The sequence below is a fragment of the Onychostoma macrolepis genome, chromosome 16 (assembly GCF_012432095.1).
Source record: "Onychostoma macrolepis isolate SWU-2019 chromosome 16, ASM1243209v1, whole genome shotgun sequence".
Lineage (NCBI taxonomy): Eukaryota > Metazoa > Chordata > Actinopteri > Cypriniformes > Cyprinidae > Onychostoma > Onychostoma macrolepis.
In genome coordinates, this window is record NC_081170.1 from 36,588,984 (window position 1) to 36,609,703 (window position 20,720).

General features: G+C 41.8%; 1 protein-coding gene across 1 annotated transcript in view; it reads right to left on the minus strand.

The window, feature by feature from the left end:
• The window catches only part of cdkal1 (CDK5 regulatory subunit associated protein 1-like 1), a 269,763-nt gene that overhangs the window by 198,024 nt on the left and 51,019 nt on the right, over positions 1 to 20,720 (minus strand). The gene's annotated exons all lie outside the window — the stretch shown is intronic.

Here is a 20,720-nt window from a genome sequence, read left to right on the forward strand (position 1 = left end):
GTCATTTTTTAAAAGTCAAATATTAAATAAATGAAAATGTATTTATTAATGCTGTTAATAGTTAGTAAATAATACATTAAAACATTAGCATATGGCCTTCAAATATTGTTCAATTTAGTAAATACTGCATTAAAAAGATCAAATAAAACATTAACAAAATGAAAATCAGAGAAACACATTACACTCACACTGCCAGAGATACAGTAATGCACAGATCTATTCTGACATCAGACTTCTGGACCGACCCGGTACTGGTATCGTTATATTTTTACATTAAAAGTATCAACTTGATACCAAAGTACTGGTACTTTCGGCAACACCAGTGACTGATCAGCGATCAGCCAGATCAATCTGATATTCTGAAGTTTATGGCACTGGTTCTGACATGCTCAGTGAAAGTAATATCTATCTCTCTACAATCAATCACGTCTCTCATATACTGAAGGATCTTTTCTCTTCATTAACGTTACTTTTCTTCTGGTGTTTTGATGTTTTTTAAAGTCAGTTCTACTAAAATTTGTATAAACATTAATTCTTATGTACATTTTTGTTGGCCTTATTAAGTCAGTTCTCCTCAATCAAGAAGCATCACTGCTGGTGTTTTCCTCTGATCTGCTCGAGTGCACACAAACTACAGTTGAACCACATCCTCATCACACATACCTCACACAGCTCAAAAACAGCAGATATAAACCCAAACACTTCCTGATCAGAGCGCACGAGTACACAACTGAAGCGTACAGTGAGCTACAGATCGGTCCATCTGAAGACAGTGTGCAGCAGAGACTCATGGGAAGTGACAGTGATGAGACGGGAAGCTCAGCCTCTCTTCAAAAGTGTGTGTGTGTGTGTGTGTGTGTGTGTGTGTGTGTGCGCACGTGTGTGTGAGATGCTTGAACAGCAGCTGTCTGAATAGAGACAGTTCCTCAGATGACAGCAGGTTCATGTACTGTGCCAGTCTGTACTGCAAATGAATTATGCAAGACTATCAGGAGCTCAAAACCAGTTCTTTCAAATTTCTCTCTGATAAAACGCAAGCACCCACATGAAATATTCAGGTGACACAACGGTTCCTCAAGTAAAGTGTCAAACAGCTGTGTTCAGTTTCTCCTAGAGGAGTAAGGTCTGATGGTATGTCCTTGACACAGAAGCTGAAGTGTGTTTTCTGGACTGTTTGTTCGGTGCGGGACAGGCAGCTTCACACATTCAGACCGATGAGTCACGGATCAAGCTGTCCAAACACTCCAGTGTCAGATGCTCCAATCACTCCGTTCCCTTATGAAGGACTGTGTACTGAAACACGCTAATGATGCTATTATTGTGCAGCAAAGACACAACGAGAAAAAATGCTACTGAAATTCTGCCAAAACTGAGACACTTTCACTTTAACAAGCACCAACTGGAGGTCTTGGAGCATTAGCGGTAATCATAAACAAAATCGCAATGTTGTCCAGCTTTGCCCTGACAGAAACGGCTCACTGTCAACAGCAGGATGATTGTTGTTATATGTGCGTGTGATTGCCATCTCTGTCTTCCTGAATGTTTGTAATCAGAAAATGATGATCCTACTCAGAGGAAAACACAAAAACAAGGCAGGGAAAGAGCAGAGAATCGGCTGATATTTGTGTGCCGTGACACCAGCATAGCAGCAGTTTATCATGCAACACTGACTCACACAGTTGTTTGTCTGGATTACCATACCACACGATTCCTAGACTGGAAAAAAAGCAAGGTAGCGGTTCTTAATCTGGGGCTGGGCCCATGAATCACATAACGAATAATGATTCATTACTTTAACATATCATGTAATACAGGGCTCCAGACTTGAGCTCAGTGGCACAAGGGTTGTGACGGTGAGGAAATTTTAGTTCGTTTGAGTTTTCCCTCGTTTGCTCGTTTCGCTATTAAATAGCCTGTAAAAGTAAAAGCACTTTAAAATTAGCTGCAATTCTGTGTCGATTCAATTCAAGCAACAACAAAATACAAGGTCTAACCCATAGAAATTTATTAACAAAATGAATAAAAATACACCATGCAATATGCCTAATACTGTATAAATTAAATTACTTAGGCTACACAAAGGTATACAAAACTGAAAATCAGCAAACACTGTGAAACCAAATAAATAAGAAACATAGAACATTTATTTGCAAAACGAATAAGAAAACTTTGAGGCACCACATACACTTAAAATGGTAGAGACTTGGTCGAAAAAAATGAATAAAAAATCCACAGGCAAAGTCACGCAGTTCGTGACGAACAGATATCCTTCATCGACCTCAAATATGGCTTATCATCTGAAATATGCAAGTATTAGCAACTTTACATGGCCGCTCAATCTAAGAGCAATGTGCGCTATTGAAGTGTCTGTTAGAATATGGTGACATGTCAATCAGCTAATCAACTCAAAACACCTGCAAAGGTTTCCTGAGCCTTCAAAACGGTCTCTCAGTTTGCTTCACTAGGCTACACAATCATGGGGAAGACTGCTGATCTGCCAGTTGTCCAGAAGACCATCATTGACACCCTTCACAAGGAGGGTAAGCCACAAACATTAATTGCCAAAGAAGCTGGCTGTTCACAGAGTGCTGTATCCAAGCATGTTAAAGGGGTGGTTGACTGTTTTTTCTAGGCTTGATTGTGTTTATGGGGTGCAGTCTAACATGCGTTCACGCTTCGTCTTTTAAAAAACGCAATATTTTTCACATAATTTACCTTTATTCCACACGGCTCTGTCCCTTCTCTGACAAACGCCTCGATTATTTCCTGTTTTTATGAAGCCCCTCCCTCAGAAATACGTGATGGGCTCTGATTGGTTAGCTGGTGTGTTGTGATTCACTAAACCACCGAGCGTGCGTCTGAATGTCCCACCCTTCAGCTCAGCGGCATGTGCTCCGGTTGTATTGTAAACAATGGCGTCGTCTATATTGCTTATCAATTTGAGCCCGATTGAGACAGAGAATATTAGTGAAGAGGATCGCGCAGAACCTGTACAAACATGGCTCTTAATGGTATGTTTGTTTGTTGTTGTCTCATACTTTTAGATACGCTGTTGTTTGTAAACACTACTGCATCTGTTAGCTTTTAACATACGGTTTTATTCTGATTAAAGCTTTAACCCTCTGGGGTCGATAAATGCATATATGCGTTTTGAGGCAGATTTTCCTGATAAGGCTGAAACGAGCTTGAATTACTCTGCCATTTTTGATCGTACAGATAAGAGCAAAACACCATTTGAATCTGTAAGGGGTCTTTTTTGATTTGTATACACTCATAACAACAACTAAACTTTGTGCTTTTGAAGAATAAAGAAAACAAACAGGGTGCGCTCTCTGTCTTCTCCGTCTCCGCGAACTGCTTTTTGAAACACGTCACTAAAATGAAGAACACGTCACGTCACCGTAAACAAAGCAGCAACGCGTTCATCTCAGATACTTTTCAGTTTTGGAAGAACACGCTGTGAGGAAAAAGCCTTGTATTTACCTCAGAAACGCGCTGAGAGGAAAAAGCTTTGTTTACATCACAAACCGAACGCGAGCGCAGCTGGAGCCGGCGGAGGAGAGATTTTATACCAAGTAAGTAATGTTTCTTATTGGCATTCGATAATGTGTTGTTGTGACAAAGTTGAACTTGTCCCAAACTATAACTCCAGAATAAAATGTGTAAAATTGAAACATTTTGAAATATGATGGGCAACCTTTCATCGCATTTAAATGTTGCACGACGTGAGGATATTTATATGTTCTATGCTTTATTTATTTTTAATAGTAAAAATATGTAGGCCTATATATTATAATAAATATAATGTACTGTTTTTGCTGTACTTTGGATCAAATAAATGCAGGCTTGGTGAGCTGAAGACACTTCTTAAAAATTTTTTTCAAAAACAACATTACAAATCTTACTGTTTAAATAATTTGACTGGTAGTGTATGTATTGTCACCATGTTTGCTTTGTCTTTGTCCGTTCATTGTGTTGCTCACGTCTGTTTTGTGTTTTCTCATGCAGTTTCTGCTGTCTCCTGTTTTCCTGGGTTCCAGTTTCCTGCCACTGTTTTGGATATTTTGGATATTGCACCCACGATGTCTTGACTCTTCTGTTGTTTATTTGTTTGTTTGTTCCTAATAAACTGTTTAACTGCACTCGCAAGTGAATCTCAAGTTATTTTATGTGATAGTTATATGTATACACATTTATTTTTTCCTCACATTCTTTCTTGTAACTCTTCTCTCTCAGTCACACACCTGACTGAATGGCTCATTATGGAGCTCATTATGCGGGCCTTTGTCTTCTCAGGTGTGAGTCACGCCCTCTCGCATAGAGCCTTTCTACTCAAAAAGTGACTTAGAAAATTTAAATCAATATATCGTTTTCTCTGAATAAGTGAGTTAGATTATTTTCAGGTCATTTTGAAGCAAATATTCTAGGCTACAAGATTCAGTTCTCAAAAGTCTTGTGAACAAATGTTCTGTATGTGTTTTATGGCCTTATTTCAGTTACTTTAAAATTTTAGTTTTTTTCTAACCACGCATAAACGTTGTTTACTCAAAAACACAATCACGTACGTACATGCTGCTCACATATTACTGTAGCCCAGTTTGTGCTGAATACAGTGTTTTTAGACTTTAGCCATTAAAATGTTTATAAGCAACTGAAAAAAGCATAAATGTCAGGGCATGTCAAAACTTCTCCGGGGCCCCAAAACACCCTCAGACCCCAGAGGGCTAATACAGCACAGGAACAGCAACCGCATGCGCATCCATGTATAACACTTATCATTACTGTGTGAAAATAAATGAATAATTGGAACAGTTTGTTGGAGCTGATCTGACGATCTGAATGAGAGAGAGAGAGATGCAGAGCAGAGCGTGTGCGGAGCAGGGCGACATGAGGAACAGTATTAAGAACTGCTGCTTTGAACACTGATTTTGAAACTCGTGAATACATTAGAATCGTTAGAAGACAGAATCGCGATTCATATATGAAGATTTTCTCGTGCACCCCTAGTTTTCTCTTTCTCTAAAGCAGCACAGTATGGCCTCGCCCCCTTCGTTACATGTTCCTGGGGGCGGGGTTTATCTGGGTTTGTGACATAACGGACCCGAGAAGTAGCTCTTTGTAGTCCCTAGGAGCCGTTTTTGTGGCCATTAAACTGCCAGAATTTTAAAAGACGATATCTCCGTTTGCATTGAACTTTCAGCGCTGCAACTTTGCAGATATTGTTTATGCTCAAACAGCAACATTACACACTAACTAACGTTAAAAAAGTGAAATCGTAATCAACCACCCCTTTAACAGAAAGTTGAGTGGAAGGAAAAAGTGTGGAAGAAAAAGATGCACAACCAACCGAGAGAACCGCAGCCTTATGAGGATTGTCAAGCAAAATCCATTCAAGAATTTGGGTGAACTTCACAAGGAATGGACTGAGGCTGGGGTCAAGGCATCAAGAGCCACCACACACAGACGTGTCGAGGAATTTGGCTACAGTTGTCGTATTCCTCTTGTTAAGCCACTCCTGAACCACAGACAACATCAGAGGTGTCTTACCTGGGCTAAGGAGAAGAAGAACTGGACTGTTGCCCAGTGGTCCAAAGTCCTCTTTTCAGATGAGAGCAAGTTTTGTATTTCATTTGGAAACCAAGGTCCTAGAGTCCGGAGGAAGGGTGGAGAAGCTCATAGCCCAAGTTGCTTGAAGTCCAGTGTTAAGTTTCCACAGTCTGTGATGATTTGGGGTGCAATGTCATCTGCTGGTGTTGGTCCATTGTGTTTTTTGAAAACCAAAGTCACTGCAGCCGTTTACCAAGAAATTTTGGAGCACTTCATGCTTCCTTCTGCTGACCAGCTTTTTGAAGATGCTGATTTCATTTTCCAGCAGGATTTGGCACCTGCCCACACTGCCAAAAGCACCAAAAGTTGGTTAAATGACCATGGTGTTGGTGTGCTTGACTGGCCAGCAAACTCACCAGACCTGAACCCCAGAGAGAATCTATGAGGTATTGTCAAGAGGAAAATGAGAAAGAAGAGACCAAAAAATGCAGATGAGCTGAAGGCCACTGTCAAAGAAACCTGGGCTTCCATACCACCTCAGCAGTGCCACAAACTGATCACTTCCATGCCACGCCGAATGAGGCAGTAATTAAAGCAAAAGGAGCCCCTACCAAGTATTGAGTACATATACAGTAAATGAACATACTTTCCAGAAGGCCAACAATTCACTAAAAACGGTTTTTTTTTTTTATTGGTCTTGGAGATGTGAGCCAAAATCATCACAATTAAAAGAACCAAAGACTTAAACTACTTCAGTCTGTGTGCATTGAATTTATTTACACGAGTTTCACAATTTGAGTTGAATTACTGAAATTAACTTTTCCACGGCATTCTAATTTATTGAGATTCACCTGTAAGTTGACACATATTTGCAAAGTTTCTGATAGTCAGTATGTTGTATGTTGTGAACCCATCAAAATGAAGTGTTAGAAGAAATCAAGCAGACAGTCTACTAATACTCTAATGACTGCTAGTTGACATGTAGTTGCAAAGTTACTTACTGTTAGTAGAATGTCTAAAGTGGACTATCGAAATAAAGTGTTACCTGATTGCTTTTATATTATTAGCAATAGAAAGGCAAACATTATAATACTCTCTCGTTTGCCTTCAGCATTCAGCAAATACGCATTTATATCATTTAAACAAATCTTTGAATGACTAATGAACATTTAATTTCACAAACCTTGCAGACTAGTCGAATCCAGCTGTGAGATCTTATAAAGTGTGCATTTGTATCCTGTATGATCGCGTGTTCTCTGTCCGAATTGAATGCGGACAGTAGGAGAGTTCAGCTCAAAGTTTAAACTTGTGATTTCAAATTATGCTGCGTTTTATGCATTTGTCCGCTGTCATATCCATGTCATTTCCACTGTGTGCTGTATGTAAAATGAGTGTTAGCTTGGCTTTAGTTGAAAAAATGATTCCCAATGCACACAAACATCCCAGAATACTGAGTGCTCTGTTGGTTACAGTGTTTACTTCCTTTTTAATTATATTTTTATTACATATTTATTTGTGAAACATACATTGGCACCTAAAGTATAATTATGTTTATTTTACACATTTATTTTTGAATCCATTTTCAAATGATTTAAAATCTTAAATATTAATTAAAATAAATAAAAGTATATCGGCTTCATATTGACCACCCTGCTTTCCAAGATATCGGCATCGGCTGTCAAAAACCAATATCGGTCAACCACTACTCATAATACACCCAACTGCAAAGGAGCTGAATGCATTCAGATGGCCGTCGAAGCTCCGACCGCAGTGAAGCTCGTAGAAGTGATAAATATGCTGGCCTTTGATCCTGACTTCATTTCAGACAGACAGTCAACCGTTTAAAATGATTCTGCACTTTCCCGTCAGCCCACACAATTTAGATTTGCAAACATGAAAGATTTAGATTTTCTTTCAAGTATAAATCCACCTTCCGGCAACGATGTCTTCTAGACGTACCTGGCCTTGGGTGAAGTTCCCGTGAAAGATGCGGCAGGATACCAGAGGCACCCGATAATCCAGAGTCAAAAATCCAAGTCCTCTCACGAACAACAGCTTTGACCACCGTAATAAGGAAAGCCTGAGCACCGAGCAGCCTTGTTAAACATCAAGCGGACAGGCACAGCTGCCTCAGGAGCATGACAAATCTCAGGCTTTGAGCCTTCATGGCTGCAAGGCCACAGTAAGTCGCCTCAAGAAGAGCTTCCATGACAAGAGGAGTGGAGATTAGACATCTCCACGTCTGAAGGACAGATGAAGCGACTGAACACTTGTGTGGGTGAGATGGCAGGAGCTTCAGAAGCAAACCTGCACACATCTCAAAGGATCATCTCCCTGACCAGATCAAAAAGGGGAAGCAAACTATTGAAAAGGAGAAAAGTTTGCACTTTTTCCTGGTGGATTGCTTCTCAGCGGCAGGGATCAGATAGCTTTACTCTGCCGTTTGAAGAGAGGCGATTCCCCTCACGTACTAATGGTTTCCGACCGCTCAAAACACATGGTTTCTGTCCTGTCGACACACCGAGCGAATCTCGCCAGCAGAAATCAAATCTCTGCTACTGCCCTCCGTCACTTAGCAGTTCATTTTCTCCTTCACTCACCAAATCCTTTAGTCAGGGAGATTTACAGTGCCGCTTCAATCCACGAGACCGATGAATCTCGGCCGAATTGGCAGGGTTCACCTGAAACAATTGATCAGGGTTGTAGATTCTTGTGCCACTCAAACAGCATTTCAGAAAGGCTTTTCGTTTCATACAGTGAAATGCAGGCACATGTGAGGAAGCTCACTCGGATCTGTGTGTTTGCAGGGGTGGACGGCATTCTCTCCAGAGCAGAAACCAAAAGGAGATTATGTTGGATCTAATTCTACATGATGTTATAGCACACCGCATGTCCCGAGCACCGTTCAGCCGCAGGCCTCCGGCATGACAGTGACTGCAGTGCTTACACCAGCAAACCCTCTCCCGTCAGCAGGAATATCAGAGTAATGATGCATAATAAAATCTCTGCTCGACTCCACTGAGCTAATGCATAAATGTCTAAGCTCTTCCATGTGACTTCAGGTCAAATGCTGTGTTCATACAGCACTGACTGCTTCTATTTGCAGCATATACAAAGTCATAGACAAAAATTTTGTTAACCAACACGGAGGTGCCTTGACTCAATTTTCTCTCAATTGAGCCACATTTGCTATACTGCCATTGAAATGCATGTAAATGGTTTGGAAGGAAGTTCAAAGAAATGACCTTGCTATTCGACAAAGCTGTTACAAATGTAGTTCACAAAAGAGCTAACAGGCTCTTCATGGAACAACATTTGGTGGAGGTTAACGCTGACATACGTATAATAAAAGTGTTTCATATAAATTTTTATCACCTCAACTGCACAGTAGTCACACATGACTGCATTAATTCCCCTACAAAATCTACAAGAGCCTTAATCCTTATAAAAGCAAATGTCACCCGCTGACAACCGCCAATGTCACAGAAAAGCACATCTCCATATTCATATCCCCTGCAACTTCAAAGAGGGTTTTAGACTGAGTCACTTCAAATATTTACCATGGCAAACTTTGTCGTATAAGAGTGACAAAAGTGCCTAACGGACGTTAATCGCCATCAAGACGCAACTTAAAATTATGGAGAACTTAAGGAGTCTGAATGCTCTTCAAACAGAGGCTCATGGGAAGAAAATATCAAGATTCAAATAGTACAGTAGGCACATTTGTTTGAGAGGACTGCATTCGCTTAGTTTGGTGCTGATAAATCTTCAGCAAAATGATTGTTTATTGTTTTAAAGCATTCGATCTACTTTCATCAGGTTTATTCTGTTTATTACTCATCACTAATCGAGTGCTGCTTCACATAACTCAAGAATCCTGGCACACACAGTCATATGATATGATACGCAATACATATGATCCAGTGCGGTTATTCTCATCATACCCGATGACACACAGAAAAGTTTCTACTCTATTCCAGACATCAGAATAGCAGCAGGTTGACATTATAGTCAATACTTTATTCGTTATGTGTGTATAATGACTCTTAACTATATAACTGATCGCGATCACTGATTTTTTTTTTCTGTGTGTGTGTGTGTGTGTGTGTGTGTGTGTGTGTGTGTGTGTGTGTGAGAGAGAGAGAGATGGACACAGCTCACACTCTGTGTTTGGCTGACGGAGTTCAGGCTGATCTGATGATCTTCTGATGATTGATGATCTGGATTGTACAGGAGAAAGGCCTGCGAGACGTTACACAGACTGATCTACAAACCAGCCACATTCATAAGGATCTAGTACCAAAACGTATCTCAGGAAAACACTGTACTCCAAATTATGCAGACTTGTTTCAAAAGATACTTAATTTATGCAAAATACCCATTTTCTCACACGCGCGCGCCCGATAGAGGTGTCGTGATCAGATCTGATCTTAAAGGCGCCTGGTCATCACGGATATTATGAACAAGCAGCTCAGATGACTAAAGCTCTATGAACACCGATATCAATAAACATGAGACGTGTTGATGCGCTCCGGCCCTGAGCTCATCTGGACGAGGGATCAGACGCATCAGACCACTTTACAGCTTCTGTGCCTGCAGAATCAGCACAGGAGGATCCAGCCAGCGCCTGCTGGGAAAGAAACCTAAACACATCGCAAACGCCTCTATCAGCCTTCAATCTTCTGGCTTCGCTTCTTGGCAAAAATACAAGAGTCTTGACTGAAAAACAGGAAAGCGCTTCATCAGCCTAGCATTGTGTGGCACAAAGGCAAAAACAGGCTTGTTTGCAGGAGCTCGTGCCTCAAACGGAGGTGATATTTTGAGGAAAACAAAAGTGAAGGAGATAAGGCAGAAAAGGTTTTATGGTAAATGAATGAATAAAGCAGAAACAAAAGGGCCGAGAGCAGCACGGACACATGGGCCCCGCAGAGAGAAACTACAGGCTCATTAAGGGCAAAAATAAGCCATTTTCTAACTTAATTTCCCCAGCTGCTATTTCAGCATAATGTGGCGTGGCTTATCGTTGCAAGCTCCTGTATTGATGCACTTTAAAAGCCTCTCATTTTGAGCATCATTATTTATTCTAAACAGCATTCTTCTGGAAAAAACGCTGGAAAGGCCGCACAATGCCGGCTGCCTAATTAAATTGCTATTCAGTTGCTCTCCCTGAAAATTAATTCATGGAATAAAAAAAAAAAAAACTGCATTTTTCCCAGCAAATGTGGGGAGAGGCAATTAAAAAGACGGTTCAAGGCAAGGTTCATTACATTAAAAAAGCAGAACGAAAAGAGGCGAGAGGGAGAGCGAGGAACAACGAGATGATTTTAATAAAGACAGATTCAAGAAGCCACACTTGTTAGAAGCGACGCTTATTTTTCCTGCAGGATAAAAACACTGCCTCCGCTTTTGATTTGCAGCACATCCCTGCTTTCCCCCGTCCGTCTCTGATGATTCCTTCCATTAAATATTCAAGTGCTACTGATGTGAAACCCGACTATCACCAGACAGCGACTCTAAAGCAATTATTCCATGAACATCCCAGCTGGATTCACGCTCATCCTCTCTAATACAGCACAAGACACATCAACAATGCTAAGTCATTTATGCTGGGAAACTCAGAATCAATGTTTTAATACGATATTTGCACGTACGATCATATGGAAGAGCTCTCGTGAGCACACAGCGCAGCTCTCCACGGGACGGCGGTAACGTTGCGAATTACTAAAGGAGCAGATGGAGGTCAGAGGTCAGCCAAAGTCAATTCTGCTCTCTGGCACGAGTGAGAGCACATATTACCCCAATAATTCAATGGCCACCTCCCCAGCAGCAGGACTCCTGCAGTCACACGCTACGAAGATCTCAAAGCAGAAAAGAAAAAACAAGAGACCTGTTGTTTAGCATGTATTTAGTGTCAGAGAGGTTAAATACCGAGGAAATTATTACAAATCACTATGAATACGGTCATACGAGAGGGTCATAATCACAAACAGTCCCAGGTGAAGCGAAGGATCCTGACCAGATGACTCCACATCATCATCATCATCATCAGCCACTTCACTCATTGCACATCTACGCATTCAATGCAAGACGAAAGAGCACAGAGTGATGAGAGGAAATCTGATTAATAAGCCTGAAATGCGTCTCAGGTGTTCGTGTGTAATGATGCTAATTTCATTGGTAAATTTTTATTTCAGACACTGTGAATAGTGAGGAGGACAACTCGGCTCAAATATTTCATGTCCATGTATGTATTGATTTGGGAAGAAGCCATGTAATCCACAAATATTTGACCAAATTCATATATTTTCAATGAACTGGAAATCTATTCAAAAAACGCAAGCCGCACGGACAGAATTGTGTCCGAGGCAGAAGACATCACAGACAAACTCAAAGCTGTTTTGGTGGTTTCTCTGGTGTGTCGCCCCCTGCAGGCGGCGGTGAAACACGCAGGACGCTCACGAACGAGACGAATTCAGCGGCAGGCTTGAGTGACTCCAGAGGAGTTGCTTTCATCAGCTGAAGAACATTTCTGATTCGGTCCACGGATGCACACGGGCCGCGTCTCTCCCTAAACGCTTCGAGCTACTTCACATTAAGGCCTCGTTTGGATTCGGTGAAATATACCCTCATCGCCTTTATTCGTTTTTAATTGAGTCAGGGAGGAGGTTTTCCCCACCCATTGCTTCTCTGTGCAAAAACACTCCTGTTTTTTTTTAAAGACGGCATTAACCTGACCTTGTAAAGGCCTTTGAACACCCGCTGAGGTACAAATGAGATGCAGATACAGGCCACCTGAGCCTCTTTACACACATCCTCCTCCTCTAAGCATCCGGAGGCGTCCCGTCCTGAACGAGCGCTCGAGAGCGTCAGACTCGTAACGAGTCCCTGTGCACGGCGCCAGCGGTGAGAAACACCCGTCTGAACAGCAGAAACACTGATGTCTAACGCTGCCGTGTGATCAGAGACCGTCCAGCGACACATGACCAGGTGTGAGAGGATCGGTCTAAACGCGACTCGCGTGAGAAAGCCATGCGTGTGTGTGCAGTAAATAACTTCTTGCCGTGACAAACGAAAAGAGAATGAAAACCGCAGTGTCTGTGTCCTTACTTAACCCCTGAAAAGCTGTTTCTGTCGAACTGTGTCTGAAACGTCTGAGGACAGAATCACTGCGGTTAATAAACTGCTCCAAACAAGCTCAGGACGCTCCATCTGACGCGCACGCTCATATTCTGCAGTAACTTTCTAATCTAACACCGCGACTGTAGGAGTTATTAAAGAGCGATACAACATCCTTTAGTCATGAGCTAAATTCACAATATAACCCAATCTCTCGCACATTATTGCTTACATAAAGCATCTGCACAATGATTTAGGATGTGCTGGAGGCCAGACAGTTTAGTCTACGAATGTGCCCTTCGACAACTCAAACATCTGAACTAGTTGAGGACAGACCCTGCATGCGTGTAAACCTTTCCCTGCATCCTATAAAGCATCATAATGAGAGAGAAAATAAATCCCTGTAGTCCTTCACATATACGGCTGCAGATTTCTGGCTCTAATGGCTCCGCAATGTTTGAACGTAAGTGGACCAGAGGAGATCAAACTGCCTTCTATGAAACACATTTACACTTCATTAGAGCGGACGTTAACTCACGCGGGGCAGGCTGGGGTTCAGCGGAGGGGGACGCGCTTTAATTGCCCAGTCCAATTAGGAGGTTTTGATCATGGCTTTCAGAGCATGTTTCTAACTTCACACGGCCGTTCAGCCGGAGTCCGGCGACCACGCGCACAGCAGGACCACCGCGCGCAAAGACATTCACGGGCCCTTAAATGAACTGCAGTCAAATAAAGAGGACGCATGCAATGCATTAACAGAGCCGCAGTTAGTTAAACGCAACTTCAGCATATAGTCACATTTTAAATAAGTTCATTATGAAAGGGAGCTAAAATGTCATTAGTATGAGGCAGATGCTCAGCGAAAGAAAATGGCACCACATTATTTTATTATGAAGTCTTATTTCGCTTCTTTCATTGTGTTTTCAGCATTTATTCATGGGATCCTGTTCAATAATATCAGGTGAACCAAATAAAGGCTGCAGTGTTTGCATTTTCTCACATTGTATGAGCGGAATAAAAAAACCTCATTAACACACGTTAATGTCAGATGTGACGGAGGCCACAGACGCACGTGTGATTCGACAGGACTGATAAACCTCACACACGCATTGCTCACAGCAGCTTATGACTGCACTACAATGATCACACTTAGCTTTGGACAAAAGATGTTAATGGAAATAAAATCACTGGCTCAAACAGGAGCTTGATTAACACTGTTCACATCAAGCGGAGCCGCAAACACACCAATGAAGAGATTCTGAGTGCTGGATCCTCGCCACACGCCTGTCCTGATGCGTGTCATCCTCCTGTATCGAGGTTGCTCGAAATACCATCAAAGCAGCTCGTGTTCAGCCACAGACGTCACACTCATCCCAGCACATGGTAAAGTGAACATGAACAAAACCATCCACTTCGATACACGTCACTGGTCTTATTGTGAACGATTCATCAATGCATGCTATTGTCACTGATCAGAACGTCACAGCGCCATTACTGCAAACCTGACCACTGTTTCCCTTGTTGAAGATCCAGTTTCGCTCAGAAATGTCTAGATCTAGAAGAAAACTCCTTAAACTGTAGCAAGAATCACTGCAAACCTTTAATAAAACAGCAGAAACAAGATAAGAGACCAGAGTTTAAAAATATATAGCCGTCAGGTATATTTTACATTGTATTAATTATAATAAACCACAACAGACAATTCTTTCATGTAAATAATTACTGTAACTGTTGCTATTTACGGTTGCCAAGCAACTTGTATTAATACAGGATTGAACTGATGTGCGTCACAGGTGTGTGTGTGTGAGAGAGAGAGAGAGAGAGAGAGAGAGAGAGAGAAGAGAGAGAGAGAGAGATATTACTATGTGAACACAAGAGACACTATAGTTGCCCAAGGAAACAAAGTGTTATTAATTACTAGCACTAATTCATTTGTTCTTCCCTCCTCCATATAATGCCTCCAAGCATTCTTGGCAATTTTCTTTAGGATTTTCTGAAGCTCAAAAGGCCATAAATATGCAGATGTCCTCTTCTTCTGATGATTGCTCCTGTAGGGACAAGCTTGAGCCTGATGGATGGAGGTCCATGATTGCTGCTCAGTCTTAAGGAGATAAAACACATTTTATGTTTGTTGGTGTTGTAATCTAGGCCTGTACCGACAGGTGCACATAGAGCGCAGCTCCATTCATTATGTGGAAAATATACTTGCAGCCTCAACAGAAATCTTTGCACAAACACCTCTATGACGGTTAAACAAGACACGACCAAATGAGAAATAAAGTAACATTCCAATTCAACAGCCACAAGATGCACTTAAATGTCAAAATGCTTCCAGAACAACCCATCTCACACTGTTTGGACCAGGACGGACGTCATTCAACACACAGCACTTCTGATCAACTGATACCACTCAACATTTTTAGTCTGTAAACTGTAAAGCTTTCAGAGAGACTCCAGTTACAAAGCGAGTCCCAATCCCACCCCAAAAGTAAACAGTCAAGATTACGAGAGCACGCCAAATGGACCTAAACGGCACGGTGACGGGCAGCGAGGAGAACAGAAGTTCAGCACGCACAATGGGAAAAACAGAAGAAGAGAGACGCAGAAGCAAACAAAAAGGCATCTGGCCGGCAGCTCTGACACATCTGCAGGTAAACCGCGATTAACCCTCAACGCTGTCATCTGTCAGATCATCAATCCATGCTGAGAGAGGGAACGCCAGCAAAAAACAACACCTGCATTAGCTGCAGAGACGGCCAGGCCTCACGGGTTCGGGTTAGGGCTCACTCTATATGATGCTCCTACGCCTCCCACACGAGTCCAAACACACACACAGCAGTCGACCCTCGCTCTCACAGACAGACGCCTGTTCTGAGACTCTGCTTTCTGTATCCTTGCAGAAAGACAATTGACTGCTCCTGGATGAAAGAAACGAGGGAGTGTTTTATTTGTTGAACTTCCTTCCGTTGAAATGACTGTGAGCTGGATGTGTTCAACTTTGACAGTTCAGCTAAACGGTTGAGATGATGTCTCTGAATCACAGGTGACCAAGTCCTGATCACAACAGATGCCCACCAGACACCGTTCACCTAGTAGATTCACCTACAAACAGCCTGGGAATAAATCAATACACAATTGTAAGACGCATTGTCGTCTTGATAATGGCCAGTAAGTGGTTGCCAAAGAACCACTCTAAGAGAAGAACTTTAGTCCCATATTCTCCCACGATCACGGTCAGCTGGATCCAGAGCCTCTGTGGTGGGTGAAGAAGCATTAGAGAAAGAGCATCCAGCCAGACAAGCCACTACAAGAGAAGAATGAATGATTCATCCATCTTTGATCCTCGGTGGCACTCGGCAATCTCAACGCCGTGTGTGAGGTCACACTGAAACAGTAGGCAAAAGAAAGAGCGACCTTGAGAAGCCATTAACAGTCCGTTTTTCAGACTCCAAAAGAATAAGGCCTTCAAAGAGACATGAAAACCCCAGATGAAACGCCAGCGCTGCTCGATGGATAATCTTACTGCCCGCGGGATTGCTGTGGTGTGTGTTTATCTTTCTGTTTACTAAAATTGTTTTTCAGAATTTCAAAAGCTGGAGAACTGAGAACAATAGTGATTTAGTGTGAAAACAACATAAACAGGCCTTGAAATCATGCATTTCAGTTACAAAATGAAAAAGAAGCTAAAGAACCAAACTCTTTACATACAGTATGTCCAAAACCAGAGATCGGATGCAATTCAGCCCTGCTCACTTCTGATTTAATGAGGTGGGTTTCTGGTCTAAGAGGTGTGTCGTTCACACAGCTGCTGAAACCAGTTTACAGGATAGTGTTTAGAACTGAACAACACTTAACATGTCAATCAAAGGTCCACGCATCCTAATGAGCACGGCACTGTGCAGGGAGAATCTGTACATCCCCATTCATCCTGACGACATCACAAGAACACGCACAGATCCATAACCCTGAAGCAGCATCTAGCTACAGGAGCGAACCAGCCCGGCTCTGATCCCTGGACCTTACAGAGAAACCACATTCAACAACACATGGAAACAAAAACATACATGTGTGAAAAGATGCAATTTTCCTACAGATTTTATTTTATTCACCATTACTTGTTTTGGACGCCTTTGCATCTCGACTGTGTGTGAATCGGTTTCTCAAGGTAATCTGAACGGCGAGCGAAGAGAACCAACCACATTTAAATGGCAAATCCAGATCATTCCAAAACCAGGCCAGGGATTCCAGCCACATTCGGTCTGGAGGCTGGAAATAAATACACTGCTGACACAGAGTCAAGCCAAGCAAGCCAAAGAAAAATGACAGATGATTACGTTTTGGCCCAAATGTCCTTACCAATAACCTGGGCGGAGAACAAGAGGATAAAACTGGCACGTGGCCTCAGATGAGCCATTGGAGATGAGGAATGACTTTACAAGCCAACAACAGATTGACAGACTGTCACAGGAAAGAACCGCCGTGCACTCGGACTCATGGCTCAACGCCAACCTGCAAAACATGCCTGAAATGAAGTCAGCCCTTAATGGAAAAATGACAGTGGAATAAAACTTGATGCTCAAGCTGTGTGAAATGAACCAAAATGGCTGCTGTGTTGCTCAATGAGATTTTATCATGCGAGTGAACGAGGGAGACTGGACGGTCTCCAGGTTGAACTGTGTCAGTGGTCTCGCCTGGTACGGTGACACCATTAGCTTACAAATCACTGAGACTGTACACGGAGGTCATCTCAATTAGTGCTCAACGTTCACTAGAGCATGGAAAGACTGGTAGACTGGTCTGTCTCCACTGTACGATGATCTGATGCACTGTCCAATAACCTTGGTGTTTTTAATTCTGTTCAAATGCAATAGTTTCGTCAGGGCAGTTAATGATTGTGCAACTGTTACACTGTACATATATCATCATTTACTCCTAATGTTAACACATTTGACTACAGATGCACAGATTGCAGTTTTCTTGGCTGATTCTGATTTTTTTTGGAAATGTGCTATAATGCTGTATGACCTTTCGGATCTGGACAGGTCACAACAGAATGCACTGCCATGTTGGAAAATAGAAAAAAATCATGAGGGAGTGGTTTTTGTGTGTGTGTACCTACTTAACCATATTTTGGGGACAAATTTGTACCCAAAAGTGAGCTAAACCTGACAAAATCTCCAAAAACCTCTCTTTGGGGACGTCCTCATTTGTAAAACCAGTTTAAAAATAAAGTAAACAAAGGTTTTTTGAAATTGTAAAAATGCCTGTAGTCTCCTGTAAGGGGTAGGTTTAGGTGTAGGGTTGGTGTAGGGCAATAGAACATACAGTAAGTACAGTATAAACACCATTACGCCTATGGAGAGTCCCCATTTAGATAGCTAAGAAAACGTGTGTGTGTGTGTTTGTGTGTGCGTGTGCGTGTGTGTGTGTGTGTGTGTGTGTGTGTACTAATACCCAGATTATTATTATTATTTTTTTTTTTTAAAAGGTCAGTAACTCTAATTGATCAGGGTCATTAGATCCTCCGTGAAGACTGGGTGGAAAATCTCCACAGAGCTGAGACTCTGGCCCAGTTCACTCAAGCTCAAGACTTGACACCTACAGCACAATCAAAACACACACCTGCACTGCAGATCCTCTCAGACAGCACCTCACATCCGTAAACAACAGCCCTGAAGCCCCTCCGGGCAAACACTCCTGAGAGCTGAATGAAGCTGGAGACGGCCTGCATCCGAGAGGCACGAGCAGAGCGGGAAGATCGAGTTGTTATGGTGGTGCTCTGGTGATTGACAGACAGTGAACACTCACTTTTCCTGCTCACTTCCTCTGTTTCTGAGTACAGACCCACAGCAGGTCTTCTCCACGCCAAACTGGACAGTTTGTACTGTATATCAGACGTCTCAGCGCACACCTGAGTTGTCCTGCGCCTGTCAAATCAGTCATCTGTACTCAGCATGTCATTCACTGACTCCAGCCCATCCCAGACCTCTGATCGCTGGAATCAGTGTAGAACTGAGGTGGAGCGGTTCACACGTGGCTTCATCAGACAACACTGGGCTTGGTGAGACAGGCCTCAATATGCACCTATTAGTGTCCCTGAGATACATAGATATTAGCAGTGTTAAATCAATCACCACTAGTGCTCATACTGAAGCGTCTCGTCCTCGGTTGATGAAAGTGTGCTGCTACTACACTAATTGATCAAAGCACCATTTTCAGCTGCTGGACCAGGAAACGGACAAAAAGATCCCACAGATAGTGGGAGGAATGGAGGAGGAACCAGATTCACGTCTACAGACCAGAAGATCACAGAGAGACATGCTAACAAACAGTCAGAAGACCACAGCAAACATCACTGGGAGATCCTTGTTCAGTCGTACACACGGTGACTAGCAGAGACCCTTTGACGAGAGACTCACGATTCCTCCAGTCACTACAGAGCGGAAAGATCATCTTCTGCTCTGCTAAACGCCTGGTAGAAGTTCATTAGCACTGGTTAGAGAACGGGACAAAAATCGTTTGCTCTCAGGGCTCAACTCATTGACTTCCAGAGGCGGGTGAACTTACAGGCCACGACTACAATCAGTCTGCTCTACAGAAGAGACCAGAGGAAAACTAGCTCTAGGGCTGCGCAATTAATCCAAATACAGGCCTCCAAACGCTTATGAAAATACAATAATTGTGATAAAATGATTATTGCACCCCATTCCCCCCTTCCAGCGGTGCGCTTTTGTTCCTCCATAAAAGCCCAATTTCACGTGCAAATCAGTAAAATCATGTAACGTGACTTTAATAAATCAAGCCCGTCCCATTTTGCTAAAGTTGATTCGATTTTTTCAGAAAATTGTGTCAAAATGTGGCGCCTAGTTATACACGTAAACCCTCGTCGTAATAAATGAACAAAAAGTTGAGAATAAAAATACATGCATAACAGTAAATTGGATCCGTGCTGCGCTTAAAGTGACAGCGGGCTATATTTCTGCTGCGACTGCGTGCTTAATATTAATCAAACAATAAACGACAAAGACAAAATCACTCACTGCTCTTAACTGAAGGACTTTTGTAGCTTTAATAAGAAACAAAGAAAGATGAATTCTTACAGTGAAGATTATGCTGTTTTATTTTACATTTGATTATTCATTTCTGTAGTACACTGTAAAATACAATTAACAAAATGTTGGAAGGGCAGAAATATTTAAGTTGAACTAATTTTGTTGCTTGGGCTTAGTTGAGAAGACATATTATATTAAGTCTGCACAAATATATTTAAAAAACATTAAATGAATGGTTATTTTCAAATCCAGTCAACATTCAGAATGCCAATGTTTGACTGAACTAATAAAAACAAATCCAGCCGAGACTGAGACTTCGCAGGAGAAACAGCGCCGCCATCTTGTCAAGTTCACACCTCAGCTAAGAGCCAGTAAATAAACGTTATTTTTTTTAGACTAAATTTAACAAGAAAATCATGCAACATATTAGATTTTTTTGAGTGGACATTTAGAAAGTGTTTTTATGAGTTGTATATCCGAAGAAAAGTGGGACAAGTTCAGGCGTCAGGTAACGTTAAGTCAAGGGTTTCACGGAATAAATATTTGTACTTAACCTTAGACTGAATTTATCAAAACGTTTATTTAAAAGGTGTAAATGTTTTATTTAAAATGTATTTATTTATACACAAATGTACAACATACATAAAAACATCGAATAAGCGTTGTATATGTCTGAGGGAAATTTAAATGAAGGGAATGTGGTCTTTCACTTTGTTAAATCCATAAAACACAATGGCTGCGTCTGAAATCGCATACTAGTGTAGGTACTACATTTGAATTCGAACGTACTACTCGACCGTTAAAAAAGTATGTTCTATATAGTATGAATAGAATTCGGACGTACTACATCCGCCATGTTGATGATGTCACGTGTCATGCATCTTCACAACAGCGCAAAAATTTAAAGAGCACTTCACTGCGCAAACATCGTTAATGATTTAAATTCTTAATGCTTAACGAACCGTCTATTTAAAGAAAGCAGCGTTAACAAGCTGATGTACTACA